Source organism: Pteropus medius, unplaced genomic scaffold, assembly GCF_902729225.1.
Source record: "Pteropus medius unplaced genomic scaffold, Ma_sr-lr_union100, whole genome shotgun sequence".
NCBI lineage: Eukaryota > Metazoa > Chordata > Mammalia > Chiroptera > Pteropodidae > Pteropus > Pteropus medius.
Window position 1 is genome coordinate 31,429,884 of NW_024354500.1, and position 14,235 is coordinate 31,444,118.

A 14,235-nucleotide genomic window follows, 5' to 3' on the forward strand; every position below is an offset into this window, starting at 1 on the left:
ACGTTTTAAAACCAGGAGAAATGTTTTCACCATGATTACCTATCATGAAATGTTCTCAGAACGTGCATCCACGGCCACCATTTCTAAATCTCGATCCCTGATGCAGCCGATCTGCAGTAAGGTGTGCGTTTGGAGCTGAGCTCACATTCATGGTCAGCTGGCTGCAGGGATCCCTGGGCTCTGTCCGACCCCTAGCCGAGAATGGAGCGCAGCTGCTCCGCGCCCCGGGGCGGCCTGCACGCGGTGCAGGGACGCGCAGGGCCAGCGAGGGGAGCTGCAGGGTAACTTCCCAGGGAAAGCGGCCGGTCGTCCCCGCTAAAAGCCTCCCTGCCTTTTGTTTGTTTTCCTGCCGGAGACTGGAGAGCAGCCGGGTCCCTGCTGCTCTACCATGCGCCGCGCGGCCCGTGCAACTCGCCAGACCTCTCGGGCGTCCCTGCACGGACGCCTCGGCCTCTCCTAGCAGGGATCGCCCCGACTCCCCATTCCCGAGCGGGCTGCTGCGCTCCACTCGCAGAGGAGCTGCGCTCACCGCAGGGGCGGGCCCCCGCCTATGTTCGCGGCGCCTGTAAGTGGGGTCAGGGATTTAGGGGCTTCTGCCGGGCGACCTGTCACTCGGGGATGGACTGGAGCTGCGGAAGGACCCTTGGCGGGTGGCCCCGTGAGAGATCGGAGGCGGAAGGAGGGGTTAATGAGCTGTAGTTTCTCTTCGCCGTAATGTGGGTCTCTCCCTCTTGGCATGAAAACTCCCGTTTCCTGAGTCTGGAAGATTTTGATGGGTGTTTACCTTTTAGTGTAAAAGAGGGCCAACGTTCGTGCCCGACGTGAAGCCCCTTTAGTAGGATGAGGAGGACTTGCCCTTGGAATTTTCATGATTAGGCCTTTGGCTGTCCTGCAAGGGTTCTGAGCGAGAATCCTCACGCATTTATGTGCAACCATTTTTCACTCGGTTTCTTTCTGTTCTGATTTCTTTCTTATCTGAGTACATGTTATGAGAGGGATGTTGAAGGGTTTTCCAGAGCAAGAGTTCCTTTTGTAATGCACCTTTTAAAGTTTGGCTTTGACACTAACATTGAGGGCTTTTATTTTAAATATAAAAGTACTTTAATGCATCATTCTGCAGAAAATAGTATTTATTTACCCTTATAACTAAATAGAGATCTGCTCTTGCTAAAGCTGGACTGTGCTGAGAGAATATCATCCTGAATTTTGCATGCAGGGCTAGATTTCTGTAAAGTATTGGCAGTTGAGGTTTTTGTTTGTTTTATTTTGTTCTGTTTTTGGCCTGGAACATTCTTTGTAGCAGTAGAAGTTCAATAGCTACAGTTTTCACATTTCACATTTTACAATGAGTGGACTTTCTGGATGTGCCCCAATAGTGAATTGTACTATTGCTGGATTTAAAGTTAAAATGAGATTTAAATTTGTGTAGTCAACATATAAATTATTAAGAAAAAGCTGTGTCTCAAGCATATGCTAGCTGTACTAGTAGTTAATGTACGCATAAATATGCACATTTGAAATAGTTTCTAAACAAAGCGCTGCGATTTAGTAAAGAATCTTTTAAGGCCTTCCTATCTATTTGAGGACCAGTAATTGTAAAACACTAGGAAGTGGTGTAGAAATGAGAACTGTGCTGGGATTCTTTATGTTAAATGGTATTCTGTACCACTGCCCCCGCCTTAAGATACAGCCCTCTACAGTGACCCTGCCCACTTTTTATTTCTCCCCTCTTTACTTTGCCTTCTTCCTCTTCCCCAAAGTCAACAGTGGCTGACTGGGAATGGTAAGCCACGTTTCTAAATAAGATTGGTTTTAGATGATGGAGGGATGTGTTGGAGGGTTGATAGAGCCTGTCTGAGTAGGCAGAAGTCTGTTTTTCTTGCCCAGGGAACTCAGCATTTTAGTCACAAAGAATCGGTTTTTCTCAGTGAAGTTTCCTTCCTACAGATTGTATGGAAATGAGCTACCAGGATAAGGAACAGGTTTTGGGGGTGGGGTGAGGGGGTATCAGTTGGCTGTTCAACATCATCAAAGCTCTTCTTATATTTTCATTATATATTTTATTCTCATTGCTTTTTGAGGTTACTAGTAAAGGTGGAAATCATGTCGATCTTGAACCTTTGGAATTATCTTTAACTTTTCTTTCATTTCCTTCTTCCTTTATATCAATGAATTGAGGCCTTTGAAGTGTAATGTGTATACATACCTCCCTCCATATTTTAATCGAGAACCTCACCCTTCCTCTCCTGCAGACTAGACCAGGCTTTTAGCTAGCCTTCCAAGCCTGGATGTTATTAAGTCCTTAGTAAATGTTTGCTGAATGAATGAACAATGCTCCTTTTCCTGGAATCTTCTTCATTTCTTGTCAGTCTAATCTTTTTAAACTATCACTTCCTTATGTTTCTCCTTGCCTTGCCACCTTCAGTTCTTCATTCTCTGCTATTTAAGTCTAAATAAATTTGCCTGATTTTTCAAGGCCTTTCATAATCAGGTCTCACTCCTCATGTCTAAATCCTGTTTTCAGGTCAGTATATGTCTTTGTGCTCTGTGCGGTTTGGTCTTTCTATCCTACTAAAGGAGCCAGGCTTGTTCTCACTGCAGTGTCACTGCTCAGATTGCTTTCCCTAGAAACTCCCTCCCTTCTTTCCACTCTCCTGGGCAAATCTTACCCATATTCCAAGGAAAAGCCTAAGTCCTACTTCTTTCATAATGTCTTCTCTAACTACTCATTTCTCTTTTTTCCTTAAAGTCTTAACAGTACTTGTTCATTAGCCCCTCATTATACTAGCTGTATTGATTTCTACTTGGTTTAGGCTATTTTGAGACTCTTTAGGGCAGGAGCTATATTTTATAAATGGTAATGTGGTATTGTGGGCTTTAGAGTCAGGCAGAATTGAGGTCAGGGCCTGACTCCGCTTATTACTCATGGCCCTTGTGGGATTTGCCTAGTATTAGTCTCTCACATGTAAACTAGGGGAAATGCCTCCCCCAGCTGATTGTGTTGTGAAGGTGGTCTAGCGCCTAAACAGTGGCTGTCATAAGCCTGACAAAAATCTCCTCTTCCCTTGACAATGATTCACAGCGTCCTGAACATGTAACAAATATTTGGTCGATGTTTATTGATTGATTTGTCATAGACCACCAAGTCATGGCTCAGCCTGAAGGCCCAGAGGATGGGCAATCATGCAGTAAAGACTTAGTGTTACCCTGCCCTTACTTAAAATGGCTTGAGCTTAGGTTATTGCTGGCTAGAACTCTGCTTCTGGGATCTGTTGCTGTTTTTCCATCTGAACCTTGCCAGGAACACTACTGACTTTTAATTTTTTTTTAAACTGCTTCTCATGGCAAGCTCTTCCATTTCATTTTGCTGAGTTGGAGTTTGACCTAGCCCTTCTATTTTTCTACTTGTGGGGTATGTATGAGTATATGTGTTTCTGACAGAACTACTTGTCTAGCACTTTCTTGGCAGAATTCTGGGTACAGTGACCTTTCTGTATATATTGATCTGTCACCCTGTGAATAGTGTCTCACTTAATTTTAAAGTCTGTCATCAGTAGTCCTCGACAAACTTGGCATTCTGAAAAGGGCCTTTGACTGGAGTGGTATCAGAAATCTCTGTGGACTTCAGTGTTTGTAGTTGATGTGGTTGACCTGGAGAAAGCGTAAACAGAGGTATGTGCTGGACAGTTTACACACATATTGTTTGGGGGCGATGGTGTAACCATGTGCTAGGTTGTGGTGCTTACGTTTGAAACACAGTTTTAACTTCCTTATCGATATATATGTATCCTAGATAATTACCTTGTAAAAATAATTTAGTGAAGTAAATAATTTTCTGGGGCAAATTGCATTAAAATACTAAGATAGTGTTGTGGCGGAAAGAAATCAGAGATGCCTTTGCTTACAGCCAAAGAGAAAGTTAAACAAGCAGCACAGGTTCCTCTTGAGATGGTAAGGAAGGTTGATATGGGCATTCATGCTCAATCTCTGCACCTAGTGAGGTGCTGTCCGATATTAGGAAAATATTGCTACTCAACAGATCCTAGAAAAGTACTCTATCCAAGCAGAAAGCTTCCATTCCTGATTTCTTTCCAAGGAAACTGAAGTGTCCTTGCTCATTAAGTGCCTGATGTGCCGTGCTTTGAAAGTCGAAACCTTCATAGAAAGAGTGTTTGTGGTCAGACTTGCCTGTACAGCTGGAATCAAATCCTATGTGTGCTGACTTGTGAAGTTGTCTGAGTTTGAAGAAAGCACATCTTCAGAGATCTGCCACTTTTTTTCTATATATGGTTAACAATACATTCATATACTTTTTATAAAAGGGGAAGTGGGGAGCGTTTGATATATCTTTAATAGACCATTAAAATTTTTCTTATAGTCACATATTAAAATACATGCTACTCTGAAGAAACAAAGATTCCATTTCTATTAGTAAGGTTCCTGGATCTCAACTGTACAATGAGGGTGTTGGACTATCATTAAGGTCCCTTATAGAAAAGAAATCTAATTCTATAGTTTGAAGTTTCCTCAGTGTTATACTATGCCCATGTTGAACTTAGGTCCTCGTGAATTTAGCTTTCAATCTCTACTAATTAGCGTTAGGTTATATATATTATCTTACTTTAAATTTTTCCTGGATTTTAAGTTTGTCATCCTAACTCAGTTCTTTAAAATGGATGGGCCATGATATTGCCTCACATTTCATTTGGTTCTTTTTCCACCTTTCCAGGGCTCTTAGTAGCCATCTGATAAATGTATAGTGATGGCTAAGAGCTTATAAGAGCTACATGTTTTTGTGGAAAGATCAATGTGAGTTATTTTTTACCTTTCCATAGGTATAGTATGACCTGTGATAAAGTGCTGATAACATGTGACTGTCCTCGTGGTTGCTATAAAAGATAATGACCTAGAACCCAAAAGACCAAGTATTATGGTGCAATGTCCAACTACACATTTGACATTATCATGAAAGTTACGATCTGCATGAATTTGTAGTTCTCAGAGACAACAGTTACTGGTTTCATCCTCTTGGACACTGCCATTGCTTTGAAAGTGAATTTATTAAAGATTGTTTTAACTCAGGCAAACTAAGTGAGAAAAAAGGTATATGTGCTTACATGTTATCTTAGCTATTAAAAATCATATTTTTCTAAATTGGTGTAATAGTTTTTAGAAGGATTCATAATATTTGTGTCCTAGTCTCATACAGTTGTCCAATTTTGCATAAAAGGGGTGGTGAGAGGGGATAGGATGGCAGTAGGAGTGGGGTTGGTGATACAGAAAAACCATCTATAGTCAAAATTACCCTTTACAAACCTGTAAGCTGCTCATTCATTAATTTATTCATTCAGCAAATCTTATTGTAAGCACCTGTTTGTGCCAGCTGAATGCCAGGTACTCATCTACGTACTGAGAATACATTGTGAACATAACAAAGTTTCTGCCCCCAGAGAGCTTATATCCTAGGGAAAAACACAGTTTGTATATACAGCTCTTTAATCTAGAGGTAAATGAGGGTTAAGTGGCGAGGGCTAAAGTGTTTCTGCTTACTTGTAGGGTTTCCTCTGTTTCTGGGGTCAAGAAACTGTGCCCTGTAGGCATATCCTGCCTGCTGCCTGTCTTTGTAAATAGAGTTGTACTGGAACACAAGCATGTCCACTTATGTCCGTATTGTCTAAGACTGCTTTTGTGCTATAATGGCAGAGTTGAGTAGCTGTGACAGAGCTGCATAGTGCTCAAAGCCTAAGATATTTACTGGCTCTTCACAGAAATTGTTTGCTGACCCCTGCTCTATTTTATTTTTACATTAAGCTTTTACTTCCTTGATGTGTTTTATTGATTTGTTTGTTGTTATACACGGTAGTGAATCATCTTACATTAAGTGAGATTGGCTTCTGAGTTAGATGTACTGTAATATTTTGCATAGCACTTGAATACATGATATGTTCTCATTCACTCCCATCATCTTCACCTCACTCTACTTTGCCCACCCATAAAACATGGGGTAGCAGTCAAGCAAGCATCTGGGACCAGGACTGTTGCCACCCTCAATATCTTTCATTAAGCTTGGAGACTGTCACCCCAGCTCATCCACAGTTTCACACTAGTCAGAGTAAAGTTATTTTTCCTCTGGCTCTTTAACATTTCACTCTCCCTTCAGTTTTTACAGTCCACAAAATCACGTAGAATAATGGGTCCTAGTTTAGAAATAACCTACAAGTGATTGAAGACTTGTTTAAGGTTTGGGGCACAAGCTCCCTTTGATATTGCAGAAGTGATGGGAAGTTCTGGACCTTTCTTAGGGGATTAAGGACCCTGGTGCCTGGGCAGTTCTTTTCTCAGAAGCTGGGGTTGATGGAGGACAAGGAGGTAAAGGCATGGAACAGTTTCTGGGAGATGGAAAAGGGCATATCAGAAAACTGATTTTCTTCCCCCATCACTCCAATTGATGCAGTAGCAGAAAGCACCTTTAATGTACTCCTTTGTCAAGGTAAAGGCAGAGCATGTTCAACACAAAGAAGATTTGGCCTTGTAGGTGCTGTCTCCAATGCAGAAAAAACCACTTGTCTAAGAGGCAAAATACTTAAAGGATAGTTCTGCTAAAATGTGTATGGGCAGAAGAATTAGGCTCCAGAGAGAAAAATATGAACACAGATGTACTATTTTTAGTACCTTTTAAAAACAAATTGACAGTATTAACTTACTCCTTTAAAGTTATGACACAGTTGAACCTAGAATATGATGTATAATTAACATGCGGTTAAGGTAAAATGGAGCTCAGAAGCACCATGAGTAGGGCCATAGAATGATTTTGCACATGATCCAATTTTCCTATGAGGACAGATAAAAGTACTGGAAACTTTACAGTGTAAAACAATTAAGGCAAAAGGAGAAAAGCTCCTCATAATGTCCGAATGGTGTCGGCAGGCTGGTAAATCCCAACTCCCAGAGAAGCCCATGTTTGCATACAATTTCCTATCTCCTATCTTAACAAATGAATAATTGTGGTATTTATTCAGTGACTATCAAGGTTCTAACGTGAAGAGTGACTACCATTTTCCCTACACCCAGTCTCCGTTGTCCAGGCTGTGAATGAGCAGGGCACCCCATACAAGCTGCTGGCCATGAGCAGATGTTCTTTGCCTCCACTGAGGATTGAAGCAGAGGGGAGGGAATTGGGGCAGATCTCAGGAAGATTTTCCCCAAAGTCATCTAGCCAGGAAAACCATCACATTTATTTTAAGTATTGGCTGGAACTCTTCGAAAGCAAAATAAAACTGTTTCTTTGTTAGTTGAGTACAGCCTTACCCAAAGGCCAAAGGCCTGATCCGATGACATTGAGGGAGCCTTTCTGTGATTCTCTGAAACTCAGTAATTGCGGTGGGAGGGTCCAAGTGGCCTGCTTGCTTTTAGCCTTTCTGTAGTATTTACGATTCTTCTATTTCAGAACTTCAGGACATTTCTGATCTGGTCACAATTTGGTTATCATTACTTTGCACATGAAGAAATAGAAGCACCAAGAATTTTGAGATACTTACCAAGGGTGGGACAGAAAACAAATAGTACCCTGCTTGTAAGTGCATTTTAACCACTAATATAGTACGTATCAATGGAAAAAAAAATAATAAAATAAATAGCAAAGAATAAAATTCAAATTTTGACCATTCAGACAAACCTTGAGTAACTGCTGCGTGCAAGTGGAGTTTAGGTGTAACAGCACAGAGATGAAGGAAGTGTGGTGGTGACCTGGCTGATGGCAGTGGGCCGGCCCATAAGTCACTGACCACCGGGGAAAGAGTGAGGACTTTGAGGTGTGGACAGGGCGCTGTGGCATCTTGGGGAAAGAGCCATTAGCTGTGTCTGTGCAGGTGGGGGCAGGAGGCTCTGAAGAGGTGATTGGTGAGCTGACTGTGAGGGAAGAGGACTAGACTCTGAACTTTGGGGCCTGGCTGAGGCAGGGGGTACTTGTCCCTCTCTGAAAGAGAGATGGTGTGTAGCATTCAGGGTCCCTCTGGGGCACTGTCTTCTCTTTGCCAGCTTTTGTGCATGTGACAGGAAATGTGGAAACAGTGATCCATTTTTTTCTTAGACTAATTAATGCTAGCTTGGTTCCTGACACAGAGTCACAGAATCATAGAGCATTAGAGCAAGAAATCACTCACTTCATCAAATCCAATGCCCTGATTTCACAGAAAGTAAACTTGAGGACCAAGATGCTCCGAGTCACAGGGTGTCTGTACTGACTAGAAACGGACCCAGCCTTTCTTTGTCTGTGTTCACTTTGCCTCCACCTTAGTCAGCCACTGCTGGCAAGGTCCCCGCTGGGTTCACTGATGTTTGATTGCAGAATGAGGCCAACTAGAGCATGGTCACATCACTGGTTTACATGTTTGGACTTTGAGCTACAAAGTACTTCCTCTCATTCTCAGATCCTTAAAAGATTTCATGATCTTTGGATCTTTTGCAACCTTTCCCTTGAGTTTGGTGCAATCAGCCTGGGTTCCTATCTCAATCCCACCACTTATTAGTTGAATAACCTTAGACAAGTAATTTGTGCTTCAGTTTCCTTATCTATAAAATGGGGATGATAATAATAATAGTACCTACCTGGTACAGTTGTAAGGATTAAGTGGATTAATATTATGCCAGGTACTTTTAACAGTACTATACAAATATTGAGTATTAAAATTATTATTTTACCTTTTTGGCTTATTCGATATATTAAGAAGCTAAGTATGGATTAGTTATAATGAGTGATTTATACAAATTAATTCTTGGAATCAGAACCATATTTAGGACTGTCCATTAGCATGTTAGCTAATTCTCAAGTTAATGGATGGGCTGCTATATTCCATTCACTTCTCAGGCAGTGTTGGCTGTCTGTACCAGAAGCTGTGAATTCAAATACTGTCAGGGGCAGAGAACAAATGTGAAAGATTCAAAGTAGCTGGATATGTACTTGTTAAACAGTAAGGACTTGCTGTTCTCTTTTTTAAAGAAGGAACAATTTTTCTTCAAAAATTAGATTTTTTTCTAGGCTGTCTTTTACTTTGTCACTTTGATAGAGTCATAGGAACAGAGAACTATTTTTCTTCCAGTAAAACAAGTGGCTGGCTGTGAAGGTGCAAAAATACATGGCAACTAAAAAAAAAAAAAAAAAAAAAGGCAACTGATAGGGAAACCATTTTAAGGATAGCAGGGAAAATGGGGACTGCGATGAGCTGAAGAGCCCAGGCTCAATCTAAAGGGATGGTGATGACCCTTTTCTAGCTTTTTATTACCATTGAGGACTAAGGATCCCATGTGTTTAGTTCTCCGGTTTTTCCAGAGAAGCCCCAAATCTGGATTTCCATATGAATTGTCCTGTTCATGAAAAAAAAAGACTCTAAATATACCTCTGAATTCAGTCCTCACACTGCTGATTTGCAATCTCTGGTCCACACAATGTGGAATCTCTATATGCTAATGTCATATACTCAGAGATTTCAGCCAGAATTGTGAAGTTTTGTCCACTGTGCAATATTCTCTATATGTCAAAAAGAAATATGTTGTTCATTGGGTAAGTAAGCATAGACTTCTGATTTCATTCCTCAAACACTCATTTTTGAATGGATAAAAACCACTACTGCCATAGTTCAGATGATTGTATGAAAGTCTTTGGGAAATATCACTGGAGAGTAGTAAGCTAAATAATATCCTCCAAAGATCTCAGGTCTTAATCTCTGGAACCCATGAGTGTTATCATTTATGACAAAATAGACTTTGCAGGTGTGATTAAATTAAGGCATTTGAGACTAGAAGATTAACCTGGGTGTGCCGTAAATGCAAACACAAGTCCCGATAAGAGAGAAGCAGAAGGAGACTTGACACACACAGAAGGTAATGTGACCACAGGGGCAGAGAGTGGAGTGATATAGTCATAAACTATAAGGAATGCCAGCAGCCTTATAGCAGGAAGCTATAAGAGACAAGGCCTGGATGCCTCCTAGGGCCTCCGGAGGAAGTACTTGCGCCTTGATCTAGGCCCGGTGATACTGGTTTTGGACTCTGGCCTCCAGAAATGTGAGAGAATAAATTCCTGTTGTTTTAAGCCACCAGGATTGTGGTAATTTGTTACAGCAGCCGTGGGAAACTAATACAGTTGGTAAGGAAAACTTGTTACATTTTTTAAAATTTGTTTTTGTCAGTGATACATGGATCAGGGTATAGGTAAATGACATGTCCTTAATGAGAGAAATTAGCCATTTAGAGATTAGTGGCCCAGAGCCTTTCTTGAGGTTCCTAGACAGTGATCCACAAAGTGACTTATCCTTACTTGTAGCACTCTTGTCTCTGTCCCTCCCAGAGCTTACCTCAACTACCGCGTCTCCCAGTCACTGTGTATAAACCTCTTCCTCATCTAGATGGGAAGTTGCCAGAGGCCAGATCCACCAGCCACAGCTCTTTGGATGTTATATCTCAGAACTGAGCCTAGTATCTTGTGCATAATTTTTCACTTGAGTGATACTTGTCAATACTTTAATTTCTTGAGCGTATTCCTCTTTATCTGAAATAAACACTGGCACAAATCCATACAAATATATATTTCACATATTGTTATAATGTGCAACATAAATGTGGGTAAACCTCAGAACCATAGAAAAGGCTTTTTCCCAAATTTGTCATAGTTGGCCATTTTACCAAATTGTAAAGAACCCAGCAGTAGAAACTATCTTCTGTTTATGGACTGAGGTCTCAGTGGAATGATTTGCAGGCAGAATGTTACAGAGAGGAGCAGACACATGTGCTTGAGAGGAACCAGATGAGATGGTGATTTGTTTTTGTACTATGTTGAGACTTGAGTTAGCTATAATTAAAGACATAGCATAGCTTAGTGGTTGTTCTAAATGAGCATTCTAAAACACCGAGTTAATAAAATACACTGAAGTACCCAACTTTTTTTTTTTTTTTTGCTTTTAACTCGTGTACATATTACTTTTTTTTATTGCGGTAAAATACACACGACAAAATTTATCATTATAACCATTTTAAGTATACAGTTCATTAAGTGTACAGTGACGTTAAGTACATTCACAGTGTTGTGTAGCCGTCTCCACTCTTCATCTCCAGAACCTTTCATCATCCCAAACAGAAAACCATTAAATGATCCCCTCTTACCCCTTCTCTCAGCCTTTGGTAACCACTATGCTACTTTCTGTCTCTATGAATTTGCCTATTCTCCATACTTCATATAAGCGGAATCATACAATAGTTGTTTTTTTGTGTACCTGGGTTTTTTCACTTAGCATAATGTTTTCAAGGTTAATCCATGTTATATCATGTATCAGAATTTCATTCTTTTATATATGTGTGTATATATATATGTTATTAGTTTCAAGTATATAGTACCCAACTTTATGAAAAAATATCTGTTTTACACCTTTGAAATTTGTCAGCTTCTTTCTTTGAAGAACTGATTGTAGATGTAGATGTCTCTCATTAAGTATCAAAGAAGAATGTACAATAAACGTAGTCATTGTGTGCTGAAACTTTTTCCTGCCAAAACTCAGGCTTAAAGTTCTGTGATTTCTGTGGTCACCTTTAACTTAAGCTCTGTTGCGACGTGTGGTAAGTTTCACTATCCGTGACATACAGAGTGCAGTTGTTGTGCAAGGTGGGATCCCTTCATTGCCACCTGCCATGTTATAGGGCTAGGACAAAATTCCATAAGGTCATGTAGCATGAGTTAAGGAATAGGCTCTTTTGGAGATACTTGAAAATCAAGAGAGCAGGACAGACAAGCATGGATATCTCAGTTTCTCACCATTTCCATGGAGAGTCGTACCGGGCCACAGTGCTCTGTTGAATATGCTGTGTAGATATGAACAGTCTTGTCTGTGGGGGCATAATCAGACAATTTGCAGAGTCTGGTTTTAGATGCTAGCTATAGGTCAGTAGCTGTTTGGTAAAGACCTTCAAGGTCCAAGAAAAGTTGGGTTTGTATAAACCCTGAGAAGAAGAGAGAAGCCCCAATCCCAGCTGACTAATTTTCCAGGCAACTCTGAGGGGTACCCAGAACCATTTTGGGCAACTCCTCCTTGTAGTCATATATTCTGTCAGCATGGAAGCAGATCATGGTAGATGGAAAATGAACCTTAGGCTAATAAAGAATTACTTCTTGTAATTTGTCTCCAGCTATATATACCTCTTTCAGTCTTCCAAACCATGGTAACTGCAAAAGATATATCTATTCTACCTATATCATCTCCTGTAGAAAATTTTGTATTTAGTCAATGTAATCTTCATCCATTGTATCAGGAATGCTTTCAGCCATAGTTGATAGAATATCTTACGGTGGCTTCAGCAACAAAGATCTTTAACTAGGTCATGTAGCAAGAAATCTAAGGCAGATATTTTCGGGATCATGTAGCAGCCCAGTGATATTAAAGACTCAGCTTCTTAATTTCTTTTCATCTATCCTCAGCAGATGGGATTCTTATCTTTAGAGTTAACATCTCGTAGTCACCAGAAGGCTGTCTCAGCCCTAGATATTACAGCTTTACACAACCATGTTCAAAGCAGAAACATGGGGCAACCTCTTTGTCAACTCTGCCAAGGAGTAGATTCCTTCTCAGAAGACTCTCTCTTCCCTCACCAGCTCGCTTTCCTTTCCATCTTACATGTCAGAACCATAGTCGCACTCCTCCACAGTTTTTAGTAGAAATAGAATTGCTTGGCTTGGCTTAGACTGATCAGAGTTTATGCCCTGGAGCTGTAGTAGGTGGCTGCCATCCTTGATTATATTGAATCCTGAATAAAATCGATGTCCTATAAACTAAGCAAGAAGAGGAGCATTGCTACTGGGTAGATCAGCAGTGGCCTCTGCCTTATCTTCTGTTTTTCTAGTGCATTGTCCATCACTCTGTTGTTTTCCCAGAGCAGTAGTGAATTTTTGTTTTTTACTTTCAGATTATGACATGAGTCATTATATTCAGGTCACCACAAAAGTGATGAACAACTGAACAACACTGATCTCAAATGTACTTAACCTCTTCCTGCTGGGATATGCTCAGAATTGACTATGGGTTGAAAGTTATTTTGTCTAATGATAATTTAAATAATACCACTTTATTTATTTATTTGTTAGTATAGGAAATAATTCACTAGAGTAGAAAATAGAAAGCTCAAACAGTGGTCATGGTTCTGTTCTCTGGATCCCTACTTAGTGTAACTAATCTTTCTCTCTGATAACTCTTTATATATGTGAAACAGTTATCATGGCTTCCTGAGTCTCCTTTACTTCACATATTCAGTGTTTCTGAAACTGTTCTTATATATTCATTTAAGCTCCTCATTACATTCTTTAATATATCTCTCGAAGTTTGTCATCCAAAGTTGAACAGTAATTCAGGCTTATGTTGAGACTGTCAGGTCCCTTGTTCTGGAACCATGGGCACCATCTGCAACACTCCAGTGAATGGAGTACTCCACAGCCTTGCGATGTATTAGCCTTGTCTGAATGCCGTGCTCTTAATAAGAGCTCCAATAGTATACAATCTTTGGAAACAAAATAGAATAACCTTAGAACTACTTGTGGCTGCCTGCTGAGCAATGAGAGGTTTATACATACCTCAAATTCAATACCTTAGAGAACAGAACCCATTGTCTCTATACATTGTCCAAATAACACGTACATACATATTCAGTATTCCAAACCTGTGTCTCCTATTTCTGAGATTCATCCAGTCCAGTACTTTTGTTCAGGCCTTCGACATATTTTACCTGGACTATTTCAGTACCCTCCAAACCAATCTGTCCGCCCCTGGTTCTTCTAACGTGTGTTTGGTCTCCAGAGGGATCTTCCTCATGTCATTTCCCTGCCTAAAAACCACTGAAGAGCTTCCTTCAGCAGGTTAAAGACCAACTCCTGTATGACAAATAATACCTCTTCACAATCCAACTCCACCTTAAGTTTCTACCTATTTCCTGCCATTTCTTTACTGCCCTCTATGGCCCTGTACTGTAATGCACAACCCAGGTTGCACATTAGAATCACCTGGAGAGCTTTCCAAACTACTGAAACTCATTCCCACCCTGACCTAACTCTTAGAGGGAAAGCGTGGGCATCAGTTAAAAGTTCTCTAGGTGATTCTAATGTTCAGCCAGGGAACAAACCACTAGGCTTTTGCCTTCTTGTGAATGTACCCAGCCCTGTACCTGCCAACATTTTGTACACCGTTTCCTCCATCTAATTCC

The 14,235-nt window shown here is 40.6% G+C and overlaps 1 protein-coding gene across 3 annotated transcripts in view; it reads left to right on the forward strand.

Moving 5' to 3' along the window:
* Nucleotides 1-264: 264 nt before the first annotated feature.
* CILK1 (ciliogenesis associated kinase 1) overlaps nucleotides 265-14,235 on the forward strand; it is a 52,179-nt gene continuing 38,208 nt past the window's right edge. The window contains exon 1 of one of the 3 annotated variants that reach the window (XM_039852884.1): nucleotides 265-565. The gene's annotated coding sequence lies outside the window, so the exon portion shown is untranslated. Of the gene's footprint in view, nucleotides 566-1,764; nucleotides 1,784-14,235 lie in introns of those variants that run through there. The other 2 variants (XM_039852882.1, XM_039852883.1) reach the window with 2 other exon arrangements.